We start from the raw sequence: 19,043 nt of genomic DNA, 5'->3' as shown, positions 1-19,043 counted from the left end.
GAGGAAGGAGTGGAAAGGCTTTAAAAAACAACGAGCAAAATCGATTCCAACTCGCAAATCTTGGATTTCGGAGAAGCGCACTTCTGTTTGGAGAACCCTCTCTAGAAACATTTGTGATTGACCCGATTCTCTGTAGGCCAGCAAGGCGCACCGCTACAGAGAGTGATTGAAATCCTGCTGAAGATATTTCCATAAATATCTTCATGGCTTTGGAAGTTCGGCAGCATGGAAAAAAAACACACATTTAATGTCATGTGAAGGTGCGGGAAGACAGTGGCTAAACTAGCCTTTATGGCTTCCTTTTCGGGCTTAAAATGGTCCTAGCAAGACTCCTGTCCTCCAAATGCCTCCGTGTCATCTCAGCTCAGAGGAGCTCAGGGAAGAGCGATGGGTGCAGCCCCGCTCCCGCTGCCCGTCTGAGCTTTCAGCAATAAACCACAAATCTGTCCACGTCCTCCTGGAAGTCCTTGGGAGGATTTACCGGGAAGGTGAATGGGCCTTCAGTCAGCCTCTGGCCTCGCAGCGATCAGGGAAGTTCTGAACCTGCCCCGTGGTGCTGTGCGGGTAAGGGCAACGCTCCAAGTATTCAACAGGGTGAAAAAGTCAGCCTGGCTCCCTCAATTGCAGGAGAACTCATTCATTCCCATGAAAGGACACTTTTTTACCTGACTGTTAACCAAGTGTCCATTGTAAAGGACAGGAACACCTTTGGGATAAACAACGGCTACAAAGGCTGGTTGTTACAAGCCAGATTTGGTGTGCGTTGCACATCTCGTGCCCCTGGAACTACTGAACCTCACAAGCTGTTTGTACCAAACCCTCCTCGCCTGTGAAATATCGCTCGCATATAGCACAGTATGTTCGGAAATGCCTTAATGAAGCACTAAGCATTTATTGAACTTCACTTACTTTAACTGCAGCTGGTAAAAGGTTTCCTTTATTGTCCAGCCCCAGAGGACAATGGTGAAACCAAAATTTCCATGAATGTAAATTCCAGCTTCAGCTAATTTTGATGACAATGACTTCTCTTCTTTATGAGGTGCATAATGAGCCGGACCACAGTCTAGCCAAAAGCCATGACAAGCTCCAAGCATGCCCCAGTGGCCATCAGTGCTTTCTGTACCCACGGCTTAAACAGAGACTGCCTCCAGTCAGCGTACATGAAGAACCCAGCTCGGCAATAGACAAATGACTCTTTTGTTTTACATTCTTTTTTAATTAGCCTCTTTTTAATGACCTGAGTTAATAAGTGTCAAAAGGTGCAAAACACAGCATGACTTCATTTTTAAAAGAGAGCATTTGCCTTTAATCTCATAAGTAAAGCAAGTGCCCTCTTTAAACATCAGCTGCAGATCCAGATATTATATTGTACAGTGTAAGAGTTTGAACAGTGAATTTCCCATTCCTTGCCCAGATGGCTCAGGCTTCACAAACCCAATCATACAGTCCCATTTGGTGAAGCTTACCCTCTCTGTTTTACCCACTCCTTCCTGAATTTATGTATCATTTCAATGTCAGGTTGCTAAAGCACTGATTTAAAAAAATATTTGAAAGCTTATCTGTTTCCCAAAGTTCTCACACCTAGACTGAGACCTAGAGACAAAATTATTTTAAAGGAAAAAGAAACACATCAACTGCGACTAGAAAGAAGTAAAAGATCCTGCTGAGAGCAGTAGAATTCCTTTTCTTAATTTGCCATGGATTTAAAAATAGGATTATTTTACTGTTTATGAGGCTCTTTTCCCATGGGCAGCTCATCCCAAAGAAGCAGTCAAAACCCCTCCAGGTGCCATATTCCTCCTGTTTTCCCAGAAACCCCCTCTCTGCCCTCCCTCATAGGAGTTTTGTCTCCTCCAACTTACTTGCTATTCAAAAAGGACATTCAAACACGGGGATGAATTAGCACTTTGCCTGTAAAACATAGCAAAAGCCACAACAACTGGTAATATTTTTGTACTGAGTGCATATTGCACTGGGATGAACCAAGATCTTCCTACAAGTGACATGCTCCCAGCAAGGACAAAAGAAAACCTTCTCTTGCACCAAAAAAAAAAAAAGCTGTATGGGAGGGAGCAGTGGTAGCACATCCTCTGTCCATGCACATCTCCTCATCATGGAGACCAAGCATAGTTTCAAATTTTTCTCTTATGGAGTATGAGGGTGGTGACACACACTGGAACGGGTTGCCAAGAGAGGCTGTGGCTGCCCATCCCTGGGAGCAATCAAGGCCAGGCTGGATGTGGCTCTGGGCAGCCTGGTCTGGTGGTTGGAGACCCTGCACACAGCAGGGGGGTTGAAACTAGATGATCATTGCAGTCCTTTTCAACACATGCCATTCTATGATTCTATAATTCTATGTCTATCACATCACACAGCACCAAACTATTCTGTTATACTGTTATGAGCTCTCAGATTTGGAAAAGGCTTCAGCACAGACCAAGGACAGTGTTCATGGCTCAGCCTCATCTCACCTCCAAACAGGATTAGACCCCTCACTTCCAGGAGTGAAAACGCAGGAGACTAATTCACGGAGTCACTCGACCTCTTTATAATATTGATCTTTTCCTGCAGCTAACAGAGAGAAAATTGTCTAAATGCTACAGTACATCTGCAGAGAAACACAGAGATCATAAAAGAACACAGACATATTACAGCAATACTGGAGCTCTCCACAGAGCTGTGTGAACTCCTCCTGCTTACCAGGAGGTCACGGGGCTGGGAGCATTTTGCTGCAGACATCCCGCCATGCTGTTTGTAAATACATGCCAAACTGAAACAGAGAAACAAATATATTTGCCAGTAATTAGAGATGTTGCATGAAAGGTAGAGTTCTTCAGACAACCACATTCTTTCTATAGGACTAAATATTCCTAACTTTACTGGGCCAGGGTCATTAAGCAAGAAGGTATACTACAATAATAAAATTATCAACGGAGCTTTTGACAAGCAGTCATGTGCTTGTAAATGAAATTTATTTAGGTGCCACTCAAAACATTGTAATTAAGAGGTACAGAATGTATTACCAGATGGTTCCTGTTTAGTATCTATTTCCTTTAGAGAACAAGGTGATTAGGGAGAGCACTAACTGGTAACTGAGCACCGCACGCCCCACAGCCCTGAGCCAGCGCCTCTCTGACTCAATTAAAACTCCACTTGACTTCCACGTGGAGAAATTAGCTCCACCCACTTTATCGATTTATCGATTTTCTCACGTACCATTTTCAACCCCTGTGAAACTTCCTCATGTTTGGTCAAATAACTTGCATGCTCACAGATCCATGAGGCCATTCAGAACTGTGGTGTTTTTACCACTCATAGGTACACCTAATTAAGACCTCTAATCAGACTCTTCTACATTTAAATAATTTAAAAGCATCTCTAAGCAACAAAGAGGACCTTTCTGTTTCAAGCACAGCACAGAAGACCAGACATCCCCTTGAACATTGGTGGCTCGGGGAAAAGACACCTTTTATATACATGAAAGAAACTCCATCAGCCAAAGTGAGGCTTTGCTGCTCTGTTCTCCACTTCCCATTCACACGTGATCTCTGTTAATCATTATTTAATCCTCCGATTACATAAATATTTTTATTTTTAACTCACATGACTGTGATTTCCAGCATGATATGAAATACTCTCGGATGAAAGTGTTAAACGTACACTGGGAAAACAGAAATTATTTTTAAACAGAAAATATTTTCCAGCGGAAAACGGAAAGGCCTTTTCAGCAAAGCAGCTTCTTTTACTAAAGTGAACTGGCGGGGGTCATGCAACTCTCACTGCTCTGAGTAATCCCCTGGAAATTTTCATGTAAACAAGAATTGAAAATTCAGTTCAAACCTCCTCCCGGCCTTGCAAGGTGCTTATGAAACGCATCAGCCTTCACTCAAGGCATGCAAATAGCTCTGTGCTTACTTCAGTGCAATTACTGTGAGGTTTGAAGCCAAGCAAGTGTTTGGATACATCATACCACCACATTGCCTCCTCCTAATGGAGACAACTTGTTTTCCTCTACATTCAAAGAGAATGGTATCAGAGAGACAGCCTCAAAGTTATGTCTTCTGCTGTCTCCGTAGACTCCTACATGGGACTACACACTCTCTCCAAAGCTGCACATCAAATTACTGCTGCCAGTAATGTGACTTCCCTGTTTGTTTGTTTTTTTTTTTCAGAATGTCACCCTCCAAAGGTAAATATCAGCATAAGGGGAGAAGGTTCCTTCCTGTATGTAAAGTCTTTGAAACTAGTGAGAAAAACCATGGAGTGGTGGTGGCGACTGCTCATCTGCACCCCTATGGGATTTGGGTGTTGCATTCCAGCACTCCACAGCCACAATGCATTGTGCTGCACCACCCATAACAAAAAGCAATACAACACATGGGAGGTGAGCTGTAGAACCACCCATGGGATGTTCCTACTTCCAGCATCATGTGTGGGCATTTCCCAATGCTTATGCAGGGTTCATGGGGTGAAGGATGCAAGTGCTTTGAAAATGAAAATGGGAGGTGTGTTGGAAAGTGGCTTTGAATTGCTTAGGTCAATGTTGGGTTAGGACTACATCACTCACGGGTGCCTCCAAGGCTTTACAATCCACTGTTGCCAACTCCAGCTCACAGAAGGTCAGTAAATGGGAACAGGACAAAGCACACTGACCAACCAGTCCTTAATTTATTGAGAGCAAGTAGTGTTCTGCCATACTGCCATCTCTGCCCAGAGAGGTTATGGATGCCCCATCCTTGGAGGTGTTCAGGGCCAGGTTGGATGGGGCGCTGGGTAGCCTGGTCTAGTATTAGATATGGAGGTTGGCAGCCCTGTATGCAGCAGGGGGGGTTGGAGCTTGATTATCCTTGAGGTCCTTTCCAACCCAAGCCATTCTATGATACTGTGATTCTATGATTCTATGATTCCTCCTGCCTCTTCTGAAGATTTATTCTAAAATTGAATATCATACTGTCACTCAAAAAACTCCTACACAGCAAGCATCGAGCTCTTCCTGAAAAATTAATACTGCTTAACTTTCTATTCAGAGGGAAAATAATGTACTGATTGAGTGCAAAATAGAAATAATGAAAAAATGCATGTGTGCATTTGTATATACACAGACAGAGAGTTAATGCGTTGTCCTAATGACTTTAACCCATGAACTAGGTCACACAGAGCCCGTTTTTTTTATTCTGTATGTTCCCTTAAACTTAGATAAAATACAGCATTTTTTTGACAATTTGTCCTGTGCAGTGTTTTGAGTCCCAGTAAGTTTCAATTAGTCGTCCTCATTCCATCATACCGAATTTAGTCCAGGCACATCAGCTGTGAGTTGTAAACTTCCTTCTTCTTTCATCAAATGCACAAAATCACGTCATAACTTCTTTTTTCTTTTGCAGACACAGAACTGTCCTAGGAATTTAGATCTTCCAAAGGCAGTTTTGATCTATGGATTTCCGATTTATTTGCCAGGATAGCAGACAAGTCCTGGTCCATCTTGCACTATGTGCAGAAGTGCAGGGTCAAGACGTGTGAGCACACAGCAGGAACCACAAATAATTGATACATCCAGGGATCATTTGTAAGTTGTACACTCTAGTATCATAGCTGTATGCATTTATAACTAAAGCTAATAAAGTGGATAGCTTCCAACACATTCCCTGTGTCAAACAGAAAGCACAGGATTGCTTCTTCCCCCGTCAAACAGTACTGAGAGCATTTAAAACAGTTTTTTCTTAAGCTGTGCAAACTTTAATTTCAAACCAAACGATCCTCTCTGTATTCCAGGCACTTTTTTTTCCCTCTGACACATTTTAATGACAATAATTTTGTAAATTGTCAATACATAATCATATCAGCTCATGCCTGCTTTTCAATCGGCACCTCCAGCTTGCATTAATTAAACAGCCTGCCTGACACCGTATCATCTCGGTAAACAAACCAAGTGAGATTTTCAGAAGCCGCGGCACAAACTCTTTTCTGGAGATCGGTTATTAAGCTGCAGGTTTCTGTTTCATTTGCCTGCCTTTCACTTTAAAGCAAGCAGCAGCCACTGAGAACACAATAATGAAAGAGGTCATGGAGCACCAGTTGTGCATGAAAGATGCGAAAATTTACTGCAAATGAGACAAGAGCAGTAAATTCATTTTTATTCAAATTACTGTCATCATACATTACCACTTCTCCTGTAAACATTGTGCTTCAGACAGTGTGACAGCATATTATTATTTGCGAGATTATACTATTATTAAGCTATTAACATGTCACCTCCTGCTTGAAACAATGACTCAGCTTGGTACTGCATAATAGGACAAGTTAGGGAGACAAGGCGAGGTGACGGAGAGGTTAGTTGTAAGAAGGGAGGCCATGCATAGAGTGACAGCTGGCACTTAAAGGCTAACATTTATTCAAAAGAGCCCACATAATGAGGGCACGATCGGCTTTTATTTACATACTGTACCCGTCCACTTCCCGCAAACTCGTTCTGCTCCTTTCCCCCGTGGCAAAGGGCCCTTCGGAGCAGCAGAGGAGTCACCTTGCTGCGCAGTGACATTGGTGCTGCTGGGAGGAGTCCTGCAGGTACTGCTTCAAGGTCCCCAGGAGGTTGCCAAACACTAAAATATCATGGCTTATAGGCTTTGGGGGCTTTCAGGGCAAAGTTACCATGAAAGTTCCAGTGCGTCAGATGGCACGCTTCACTTTTGAACAAAAATCCCCCTCTACACCCTGCTGCTTCCCAAAAGCTTTCCTGTGCTCCATGGGGATGTTTCCCGGTCTCACCCAGTGGCCAGTCCCTTCCAACCAAAGCCATTCTAGGAGTCTGTGACATGATCCCATGATTCCCCCATGCATGGTTTTCATCCTGAGCTTAGGCGGTCCAGAACCACATGCCAATACTTCTAGCCACTTTCCCCAGAATATGTAGCCCTAAGGTAAAAATGAACTGATTCCCACACTCTTTCTTATTACTTTTCCCATCCGATTTCTCCCTTTCCTCTCTGCTCCTTCTAAAGTTTAAGCATATTTATGTAAATATTCTTTTTTAAGCCTTTGCAACTGTCTTGGGGAGGGGGGGGGGGGGGGAAGAAAGAAAGAAAAAAAAAAAAAAGCATCATTTTGTAAAACAAAGCAAATGCCAAGTGGCTGATGCCTTGGCAGCTTGGGCAGTGTGCACTGTTTTTTAGCTTAGTCCTTAAACAAGAGTACCTTAGCAATATGGACATGCAGTGTCTGCACAGGGAAATCCTTCACTTTCCCCTGCCCTTCTCCCTTCACTTGCTGACCACTGCTGAAATCACTCCAAAACCTTTTGCTTCGGTACAACAAGAGCTCAGCCCCTGCTCCTGATGTTGTGATACGTCTCTGTGAGCTCTGGGCTGCCTGGGTGCCCATCCTGATGTTGTGGTACGTCTCTGTGAGCTCTGGGCTGCCTGGGTGCCCATCCATGGCACTATGGGAGCTGAGCTCAGGAGCTCCCCAACCCTGGAAACTACACAAATTAAAGCCTTACCAATGGATGTAGCTTCAAATGGAAGTTTTGCCCACCTGGGCTTGGTGTTGCCCATTTATTGGGCATTTCTATCAAACACAACTGGCTGGAACAGGCTGTTTGGGTTTTCATGCCCGGGTCCTTTCTATCACAGACAACACGTTCTATAATCTCCTGTCATCAGGCTTTGCTTTAAGAGCCGTTAGTGGTTTTTCACATCGTTACCCACATATGGAGGCTGCTCCACGGTTTTGCTGCTTTGATATCAGAAACCTTCTCCCAAATTTCTAGCCTTTGTGTAGTTGCAAGTAGCTGGTGCCTATTTGTTGTAGAGCAAGCTTTATCACACAGCCCTTTTTCCTCTCATTTGAATTCAATAATCAGGTACATTAGTATCAGCAGTCTACATTTCACCTCTCAATTCACAAAAATAGGAGTTTTTTCTTGTTCAATATGAATTTGTTTGCCAAAACCATCTTCCCTTTGCTCATTCTCTGAATGTTTGGGGGGTTTTTATCCCATTTTGACATGCATAGTTTTCTTTACCTAAATAGCCAAGGATCTGTTGGTGAGAATGTCCTGATCACACGGATCAGCACTGCAAGTATTTGCTGAATTTTATCACACAAGCAGGACTGGTATTGACCAGCTTGTTATTTTAGGAAAATAAACACTCTTCTTTTAGGAGAATAAATACTCTTCAAGGTCATCCACGGAATTAATGATACTCCAGCATGGTTGGAAGCAAGAGGATTTGCTCTGTTGCCCATTGATATTGCCCGGTTGGCTGGCTCCAGGTCGGCACCAGCGCTGCCAACATCCCTTGGTGAAGGTGCTGAGACTATGTTGGCACACCCAAGCTGCTGGGTGCAAAGCCAAATTATGCAGCAACTCTGCCAAGCCATGCATGTCCCTATTGAAAGTGGAGGGGATGGCATGGAGGGAATGACATGCGGGCCTGCTGGAAATCTTCCCTGGAATTACCTGTGCCACCAGCATCACTGGAGCCAACTGACCTTCATGGGTACCACCACCCTTATACTGTCTCATGGTGATTACAATAAAAAATCAAACTCAAGAATCTTAGGCTTGGCTCATAACAAGGCTCATAGATAGAAGCTATATTCAATTTGCTGGATGTGTACAAAACAGCAATGCCTGACTGTTATTCTGGTAGCTAAATAAGAGCTCGGGGGTCTGAGTTGTGGTGTCAGTTTTAAAAATCTTCACTACACAGATATATGGACCCCTGCTTCTCATCAAAATTTTTATGTTGGACAAAACTCAGAATAAGAAATCATTTCTGTGGTTTTTAATCTGGCCAGTAATTGCTGCTCCCCAGTGCTCTGACAAAGGATCAGCACAGGAACCATTAAACACTGAATTTTCCCAGTGCACTGCAAATGCACATATAAACACTGGGTAACCTTAGGCCTCATCAGGGTTCAAAACACAGCTCAGCACCTCTTAAAACACTTTTTTGTTTACATTGCTGCAGCTTAGACTTGCATTTCCTTGCATGGCATTAGCCACAATTTCATTCTTAAATTTTAACTGAGATTGAGTAGGAGCGCAAAAATTACTCTTAAGTACAAATTAGTGATGTTGTAAGAGCATGCAAAAATCGCAAGGGAAAATGGGGACAAAAATGCTAAATCACAAAATCAGCAAAAAACTAAAGCTGTGCTGCATTTCCCCAAGCATAGCCTGTAGATTACTCAGGCTGCAAGAACTGAAAGAGGATATGGCAGTAAAAGATGAGAGCGCGATCTCATGTCCTTTGCACTTCCATCATAATTGCTAACAGCAGTGGTTGTCCCCGTGCTTAATTATACCATGCTGCAACTTGTCCAAAGACAAAGATATTAAAACTTAACAGTAATATGAAAAAATATAAAAATGCAGGTAACAGATCAGGTGCAGATAGTGAGGAGATTCCAGCAACATGCCAGCCAACGAAGGGATGGTCCTCTATGCCACGATGACACATACTTCATTTCATTCATCAAAGAGGTAGACAGTTAGATGAACCAAGTCAAACCATGTGCGTGGCAATGTATGTATTCATAGAGAGATGGCATTTCATTACATATTTAAAGCACTCACGATCTGTTTTCGTACAAATATCCTCAGAAGCCCCATGTCTATAGCTGCCCTCTCAAAAAGAGGTCATGGGATGAGCTGCACCAGGCTGAGTTCCCCCATCCCCCCCATGCAATTGCTCCCACCCTTCTCCTTGGGACTTCAAGACCTGCAGAAAGCTGCTGACGGCCGTCACCGAAGGCACGGCAGCCTGCTCTGGCTGGGGATTGCCTGTGTTCACCACTGATTAGACTACATTATTTCTATTATCCTATTGGGCTTCACACTAGGAATAGAGGCACTTGCCCTTATTTGAAACTAGCAGACACCAGGAGAATTTGCTGATTGCTAATGAGAAAGCGAAGGTTTTGTTGATATCATCTGGGACGTTCTTGCTGTGGTCTGCTATTAAGATCTGGAGCTCTACATAACACACCATATTAAGCAGGCAGTGACTTTATTATGGGATCAGTATAACTTTTCATGTCTGGTGTACTCCTAAAGCCTGGGCTAAAACACCTTTTTCCAGCATATGAAACATAATATCTTAGTGCTAGCTGCATTATTTAAAAAGGGGCAATGTGGTTCATAACTTTACATTTATTGCATACTTTTAAGCCACTTGACCCATATAAATATTACTATAGAGTTGCCCTCAGTTATTAAATTCTTATTGCTTATAAAAAGGGCAGCAGGAAGTATATAATCTATAGACTAAGGTGTGCTTTTTTTTAAGGGGGAGAGGGAAGAATAAAAAAGGAGGAAGGCTGGAAACAAATGTGTTTTGATCCCAGCCACAGCCTTGAAGTTAATACTTTCTCTGGCTTACAGCAAAAATCTGTTTATTTAAACGTCAAGAATCAGGTACCAGTGGGGCGAGTAGGTCCCTACCTTTGTGAAGTTGAACTGGAAACCCCACCTCTTAAAAGAAATTGTTTGCAGAAACTTTGTCATCTTTATTACAGCCAAGGCCATGTCCAAAATGGCATGGGAGTGTTTGCCGCTGTTCCAGGACAGCCCAGACTGCCAAAGGGAAAGCATGTTGCTTTTAGGGTAGTTTTGCAATGGTTCCCACTGGGCAAAGCCTCCTTTGGGCTCCAGAAACCCCTCGGCACACGCTGTACCCTCACACTTTCTGTGCTTTCTGCTTTGCACGTGCACGCAGGCATGACAGGGAGGACAACACATTAACATAGGTAATTTTGCTTTAGAGTAGCTTGGGGCAGAACCTCCAGACCTAGAGGTTACTGCTGTCAGAGCAGGACCTTTTTCTTCCTGTCACTTCTTTCAGAGATGAAGGGAAAGATTTCCCTTAGCCTACAGCATTTAGCGTGCAAACGCTCCTCCACAACATTTTGAAACTATAGAAATCATGAAACCAGCCTGTGACCTTCCATTTCAGTGACAGTACAGGAATCCCTTGAGCGGCGGAGGCATCCTCTGATATTTGGAAAAGTGTCATGTTTTCTTTACAGAGAAAACTGTCATATTGTTGTTGGCATAAAATACAACACTTCCTGGAGTTGTGATTTCCTTGTTTGCTACAAAATGTCACCTGGGCAACTGACATGTTTGTGTTTTGCTTAGAGCAACTTACCGCTTATGATATTCAAATCTGGTTGATATTGATACCTTAAGCTGTGCTGAAAGGAGCAGCAATTACAGACGTCTGAGATTCCTCAGGAAAAGGCGTTTTCGCTAAAAGATGAGGACCTGTATGAAAATGGCAATCCGGCTGCAAGTTAAACACAGCCCTTACGTAATTTGCAGCCTATTGATGTGCTACGCAGCCGTTCTGCAAAAGGAAGAAGTCTGAGCAAGAAGCAGGCTGAAATAAATGAGATGCTTCCCCAAAATAAGCAACTGAGCCTTCACAGGGAAAAAAAAAAAAAAAAGAGGAAAAGGAAAAACAAAATGCTCAGCCTGAAGCAATAATAGGCAGTATAGCTGCCTAGGAAAGCACGGGGCTTTTAAATCATCCCTGCACTTACAACCGAAAGTATAGTGAGGTTTTAATCTAAGCTAGCCAGCCTTCTTATGGCAGTGCTTTTCTGAGACAACTTTAACCGTAGGGCCACTGCCTTGCTTTAAATACCTGAAATTGCATTTCTGATTTAATAATAATAATAATAATAATAATAATAATAATAATAATAATAATAATCGGTGTCTATAATTTTGAGTGCCGCAAGCAGCAAGTTGGACTGCAGTCGTGGGTGCTCAGCAGTGTCCCTTCAGTTCAAAGTGCTGAAGGAAGGGAAATTCTGATCACACTTAAAATCACCAAGTGGTTTTAAAACAAGTAAAATTAAATTCTTTCAGTACACAAAGCTGCAATAGTTGGGGAAACTGAATCATTAAAGCATATCATCAGATGATCTTCAAAGCATTCCATTTCACAAATGGAGCAGTACGGGTGCTGGAATATTTGAGGGATATTTTTTGGTTTGGGGGGGAGGTTTCTTTGCAAAAGATGTCTTAAAGGCAGACAGCAAAAATGACCCCCTCCGGTCCGGCAGCAGACAGGGGCTCTGTTTGCTGCTTTCCAGTAAGTAGTTAATTATACTGACTGTGACATGTGGGTGTAAAATACAAACAAACTTCAGTAGGCACATGGATATCTGTATGTCTAGATATGTTTATCTCTGAGCATTACAGTGATTTTCTCTGTATGAGCTCCGGGTGAAGCTACACAGACGCAGAAACAGAATAATTGCTTCTCAAAAGAAGCAACAACAACAACAAAAAAAACCCTTTTCAAGTGAAAGAGAGCCCATTGTGTTTGAAGTCGTAATGAAAAAAAATAATAATAATAAATCCTAAAATTATCCCCACTTAGTGGATACCCTGCGCTTCATTTAGGAGCTAAATCTTTTCAATGAACAAGCAATTTTTTTAACAGATTCACATGTTTTGTAAAATATGTCAAACAAACTAAAGAGAAGGTCTCCTAATTACTCATCAAACAGCCCCGCAGTCAGCGGGGAACGCCGCCGCAGCGATGCGCTGCGCTGATGCTGGGGCAGACCCGAATTGCTGCTCTCGGATACACCCGCACAGCTCTGGCAGTGCTGCTGGGCCCAATCCTGACCTGATCCACAGCCGGGTCAGCCCAGGGCTTCCATGCAAGGAGAAGCAATGCCACATGTCTTTTTTTGCAATGTGCAAAGAGGTTAAACCTGCACTGTTTAGCATGCAAGTGATGAACAAAGTTTCACGTCCATTCAGACCCTTTTATTTTTTTCCTTTTCTATCTTTCCTTTATGCAGCATCGACCACAGCAAAGATAATTAGAAAATATGCAGGACTGCTTCCCGGTTTTAATGTGGAATTACGTTACATCCCGTTTGGTAGGAACGGGAAAAAAGCCCCCGTCAGGCATATTAATGACTGTCCCTCTTCACAAAGCTGCTTGCTTGTCTCACTGTTGGAATTCATTTGAAAATAAGAATGCTGCTGAATTAGTGGCTTTCCTTTCACATGCAGGAGGATGTTATCTGATATTATTCATACATATCTCTTTTTTTCTGGTGCAGTAATCATAGCGAAATTCCTGATTCCTTTCTAATCCTTACATTGCAGGGCCCTCTTATTCCGCACTCCGTCCTCAGCCAAAACTCTTCCTCACTTCAAACAGGAATTTTGGAGGCAGCAAATCCACAATAGGGCTCACGGTTTGTAACTTTTCATGTGTCCTCTAAAGGGAGCGTGTGATGTTTGGCATGTCCCCAGCACAAGACATTTTTAAAGGTATATTTAAGACATGTATTTCATACCGTAGAGTACATGTGGCAGAGTTAATAGCAGCGTATAAAGCTTTGGGAAAACCCACAGCCTACAGTGGTCTGACCCTCACCGACTGTCAGCCTTGCTCCTCTGGCAGTCCCTGCCTTCATACAGCTCCCATTTACTCCTTCGGTCTGGAGCAGTTCTTAAATTGGATAATTATCCTGTACGCCCCACAATAGCAGAAAACAGCATTAGGTCAATAATGCCACCGCAGCCAAGAACAGAATTGGACCCCTAATTGTCACTCTCTCCTGATTTATTCTGTAATTCATATTTTCAACAATATGCAATCCGTTAGCAGTGCAGAAAAACACGCAGTGACTACTTGGGTGGACTTAGGATTCTCGGGTTGTTCTCAGACAGATGGCTTTTTTGTGAGTTTTTTTTTTTTTTTTTTTTTTTTTTTTTTCCCACAGTTTGCTCTCACTTCTGTTGGAACTGGTCTAGTACTTTCATAGGGTTTTTAAGATAAGTAGAAGATTATTGGTCACGCTCCTTGAAATTCATCAAGGAGCAAGGCTAGCTTTGACCGCACTTTGTTATTTGTTGCGTTTCTCCACAATGGAAAACGTTCAGGACACACACCCTTCCAAGGTCTGTAGAGAGGAAAACAGTCTCTGCAGAATCTGCTTTAACATCAGCTCCTGTGGACTCCTTAAATAACTTCTCTCCAACATGGCAATATTTCAGTAGTCTGCTAAAAGATCCTTGTTAACAGGAGGGACCCCGTATCTCATAACTGGGTTTTTATTACAAATCCCAGGGATGTTTGCTCTATAGATACAAAGGAAACTTGCACTGTCTTGACTTTTTTTTTAAGGTGAATGTTCGGGAGTTTGTATTTTTTAAACTACATATATTCGGTAAATGCAATTACCTACCTTCTACTAGCGGAACTTTATTTTCTTCCTTTATAGTAATATATAGATCTGAAATTCCAAGGGTTTCTGGTGCTTTTCAGCTGTCACCTCTAGTCAAAATCATGGAGTTCAGCTATAAAAAAAATTATATATAATAAATTTAACTTGACCTAACTGAAGGTTTTTAAAGCAAGCAGCTTTTTTTTTTTTTTTTTGACATTAAAAAAAAAAAAAAAGAAAAAAAAGAAAAAACCTACCACTATATTATCCACACATCTCCTTGCTTCTATTTACACTGCAAAACAATTGCTTTCCCAAATGTGGTCTGAACTTCAGCCCCTGTTAATATCTGAGACATGGTTTCAAGAATATACTTTTATAAAACGCAGAAGACACTTTACAATGGCTCAGGTCACAAACTGAGGCCAAACGGCGACATCTGACAGGCAGCACTGCCCATACATATGCACACATATGTACAGTGGGTTGAGGAGACACGCATTGTTTGAGTGCAAAGAAACCCCCCCCCCCCATATCACCAACCTGTCCATGCAGTCCCAGTTGCACCCAGTGACGCCCCATGGCCCCCGTTACAGATGAGCTGCTACGTAGTGCTTACCGGGCTATTTGATACACCGAAGTAAACTTTCATACTACGGTTCAACTTTAATCAATTTTTGTTTTGTGGCCTTTGTAGATTGAGTCTTTTGTTAAGAAAGGACGTCTTGTTTCCCAAACACACCAGAAGTAATCGCTGGCATCAGAGTGCCACCAAAAGGCAGGAGAAGAAATTAGCAGCCACACACTGACCTTTGCAGAGACAGCTAAGGTTATGCACATAACATTTGCTTGTTTACTTTGCAAAATAAGCAATGAGTTGGAAACTCCGAGCTTAGCAAGCGTCTCGGTACACCTGAAAAGCAACACTGACAACAACAGCGAAACCCACGGTTGTTATTATTTTTCTGTTGTTGTGCGTGGAGACCGTTATCTGCTCTGCTCTATATCTATCATGATGCAACTTTAATAACGTTAGCCAAGACTGCTCAGAAAATCACAGCTGTAGCTGGAGGCAAAAGGAGAAGGAAAAAAAAAAAAAAAAAAAAAGGAAAGAAAGAAAGAAAGAAAGAAAGAGGGGGGGAAAAAAAAGCTAAAATGAGGTGCTTCTCCCAAGCCTCACCTAGTGAGCTGAGTATTGGCTTATGCGTGAGAATAAGCAAACGAATCGATCGCTGCAGTAGGTTGATGGCTACTGGTCGTTTTGATGGATATGACGGTAAAAAAAAAGTCCAGATTGGTTCACAGTGGACCTCAAACCATGTCAGCTAAAACCAAAGAGACAAAAAAGTGACAGCTGCGGAGAGTACACTGCAGGCAGTCAATGGTTCCTGTGATTTATTGTTCCATCTGCCTTGCCGCTGTGAGGACAAGTTCCCCCTGATTTGGTTAAAATGAAAAGGACCTCAGAGAGCACAACGTGTTTTTTGAAAATGTGCAGAAACTATTTTTTTATTTCTTGATTTATGTGCCTTTCCCCCTCCATAATGTTTGCACCAATTGTTACCCAATAATGCTTACTGAAAAATGTGAAGCTTCCCAACCACTAAGAAACCCTCCAGACCACCCCCACCCCTCCACCCCATTGCACGCACACACAAAAAGAGAGGAGGGGGAAAAAAAAAAACACCCTACTGAAAAAAACACCCACATAAATAACCCACACTGCCAAGCACAAGACAGAAAACTAGTTTGTCTATTTTTTAACCTTCCCAATTTCCAATTAGCAGCCACATTTCTGCATTTTGGAGCCTGCAGAGCATGGTTAAAAGCAGGGCTAGGCAATGGGTGCCATAGCAATATTAGAGTTTAAAACCAGAGGATAAATTTGCCTGAGCCACCCAAGTGCTATGGCCAACAGTTCTGATGAGAGGTTATCGCCAGGGTTGCACCTTTACAGTGTTTACCCTGGAACTTTGGGCTGTTTCTGACTTGAAAAGGGACGTTTCCTTCATGTGGTTGCTGCAGCTTATTACCCCATTAAGAGCAGCCCCGCACACTGCATCTGCTGGGGTAACACTGTGGCCTAATCAACGTGCGGAGGTGTAGCACAACACAAATAATCTCCTCCTCAGGGAAACCCCAGCGGCAGCCTGAGAAACGGCCGGGTTTTCCCCGGGGGGATCCTAGTATGCCACCACAGAAATACAGTTAATGTTTTAATACATTTATGGAGCATAAATCATAAATGAAGTGTTAAGTATCCAGTGCTCTCTAAAAAGTTTTAACAAACACAAGCAAATTGAATGAATCTGGCAGGGAGAGGTATTGATAATTTTCCGTGTGCATCACACATTGGGAAAAATGGATTTGGGGATTCGGAGATCCGCACCATCCCCACGGGTGGGATGGCTGCCTGTAGACCTGCACTGAGTGCAGCCCAAAGGCTGGCTCCTGTTCTCCCCCTCCCAGAAATGTTTTACACAGAAATGTTGAACACAGATCAGCACATTTTTCAGCACATTTCCCATGAAGAAGTCTGTTGGTTTTGCCAGTGCGTGGCGAGGGGTGCGGGGCCCGCCCGGGCGCAGGGTCCCCCATGACCTGACCCTGCGGCGGCCATTTCCTGGCTGCAGGCCTCCCTGGGCCAGGCGGGCCGGCCCGCTGTCAGGAGCCGGCCTCGTCTCCTGCGCCAGGATGTTGGTTTTGCCTCTCAAGTGTTTCCTGAATTTGTGAAAAATCCTTTTTTTTTTTTTTTTTTTTTTGGCTGGCAGTTGTATGTGGCGGCTTCTTGTGCAAGAAGCTCATTTGACCCTCCCTCCCTGGGACCATGGAGTGTGGGAGGGGGGGAGAAAAAGAAATAAAAAAATAAAATTGATATGTGAAAAAAAAAAAGAGAAAAAGAAGAGGAGAAAAGAGAAGAGAAGAGGAGAAGAGAAGAGAAGAGAAGAGAAGAGAAGAGAAGAGAAGAGAAGAGAAGAGAAGAGAAGAGAAGAGAAGAGAAGAGAAGAGAAGAGAAGAGAAGAGAAGAGAAGAGAAGAGAAGAGAAGAGAAGGAGAAAGAGAGAGAGAAGGAGCAAAAAAAAATGTCTTAGTCGCTACTGTTGAGCAGGGGGTTTTCTCCCGGGACCAGTTCTACTTTTGGAACATGTTATTGTCAGGCAGAGGTCAACATCTTTTACCTCTTTTTTCCATTATTCAAAATAAGTATTGATGTTATGTTTTAGCTATTTAAAAGCCAGCTGCCTTGCTCATTTCAGATATTTTTCCTGGTATTATTGTATGTGGTAATAGCTGGCCTGTGTATCGTCTTTCACAAAATCTAGCCTTTCAGGGTCTCAGTCTTCAAATGATATCAATCAAAATTTATGCAATTCAAAATCCATATGTATAGAGTCCCAGTTCACCTCATTTAATGATAATAGTAAACCACATGTTGTGTACATGTCTGAAACACTTTTCTAGTTCTTGACTGTATTAACCCTAGGGGCACTATGTTTTTGTACAGCTTGCCCAACTGAGCAGCATAATATATTGATTAATACTTGGCAACAACTGCATTCTTGAATAATAAAACCACGAACAAGGTAAATGTGTACTAATAAAACACGAAGAGTGTCAATATTATTTGGTGATGTGTGTTAATAAAAGATGCTAAAGATCAGGAAAGCCCGGAACCTCACCATTAACAAAAGGCAGAGCTTCAAACCAGTCTCTTTTCCCTGATATTTTTATTCCACATCTCCTACTTACCTGGGCAGATGTGGAGCGGCCACAACAAATCCTCCATATTTATGGGGTCTGGGTCCAGTGTAAACAAAAAAGTTAGACGTTTCTGCAAAAGGCAGATTGAAATGAGCAGTAATTCATTGCTAGCCCAGTCCTTCCCGGGCAGAGCAGTGTGCGGGCATCACAGGCAAAGCCTGGGAACAGTTACTGCTTTTACAATAGAATTTGCTTCTGACAGACTGCATTATTTACTTAAGGCTTAATATACAGTTAGAAATAAGATTTGCTTTCACGGAAAAGCACTAAAACATTTGGCAAAGGAAGAGCCGAGCGTTTTCCTTAATTTGTTTTGGCAACTCTGAAAAATAGATCCCATTACGCTCACGTTTGCATTCTAGAAACATAACAACGAACAATAATGTTACGAAAATCAAGATATAATTAAAAATAGTGTGATATAACAAGCAGCGAGTGAAAGCAGAAGAATGAGAAGAGGAGTGCTGGAAAGCATTGCTTTCAGCGCAGGGGATGGCTGAGGAGGGAAGGCAGCAAAGGACAGCAGCTGAAAAGCTCTTGGCAGTGCTTATTTGTTTATTTTGGTCGGAGGGGGGAGGCAGCAGAAGAGGGAAGGACCTAAAAGTACAAAGTAACACAAAGCGTTTAGCAAACAGTTAAAATAGTTTCACACTTCTCTCTCTTTTTTTTTTTTTTTTCTTTTTTCTCTCTTTTTTTTTTTTTTTTTTTTTTTAAGGAAAGGCAATATTTAAACATAGGTTTGCATTGCTATCTCAGCCGTTCAACTTTTGTATGGAAACAAATATTGAGAAATTAAACACAATCGCGTTTTGATTAATCAGAACTCGTTCCTAAGACCGCAAGGTATAGCAGCGAGATTGCATCTGTGTCTTCCCTCAATGCCATCCACATGAGTCACAGCGAGGCAGGAAAGCTGTTGACAAATTAATACTTTAAGAAAATAAACTATGGTCATGTTGAACATAGAGCAACTTTATCCTGATTAATTTGTGTTGGAGTGGCTCCAGCCCCCTTTACAAAGCCGCGCAGTTTGTACAAATGTAATTTCCTAATATTTACATGAGGAAAGCCTCAGCCGTT

Source organism: Phasianus colchicus, chromosome 8, assembly GCF_987193195.1.
Source record: "Phasianus colchicus chromosome 8, bPhaCol1.hap1.1, whole genome shotgun sequence".
NCBI classification, from domain to species: Eukaryota; Metazoa; Chordata; class Aves; order Galliformes; family Phasianidae; genus Phasianus; species Phasianus colchicus.
This window is presented reverse-complemented; position numbering follows the sequence as displayed.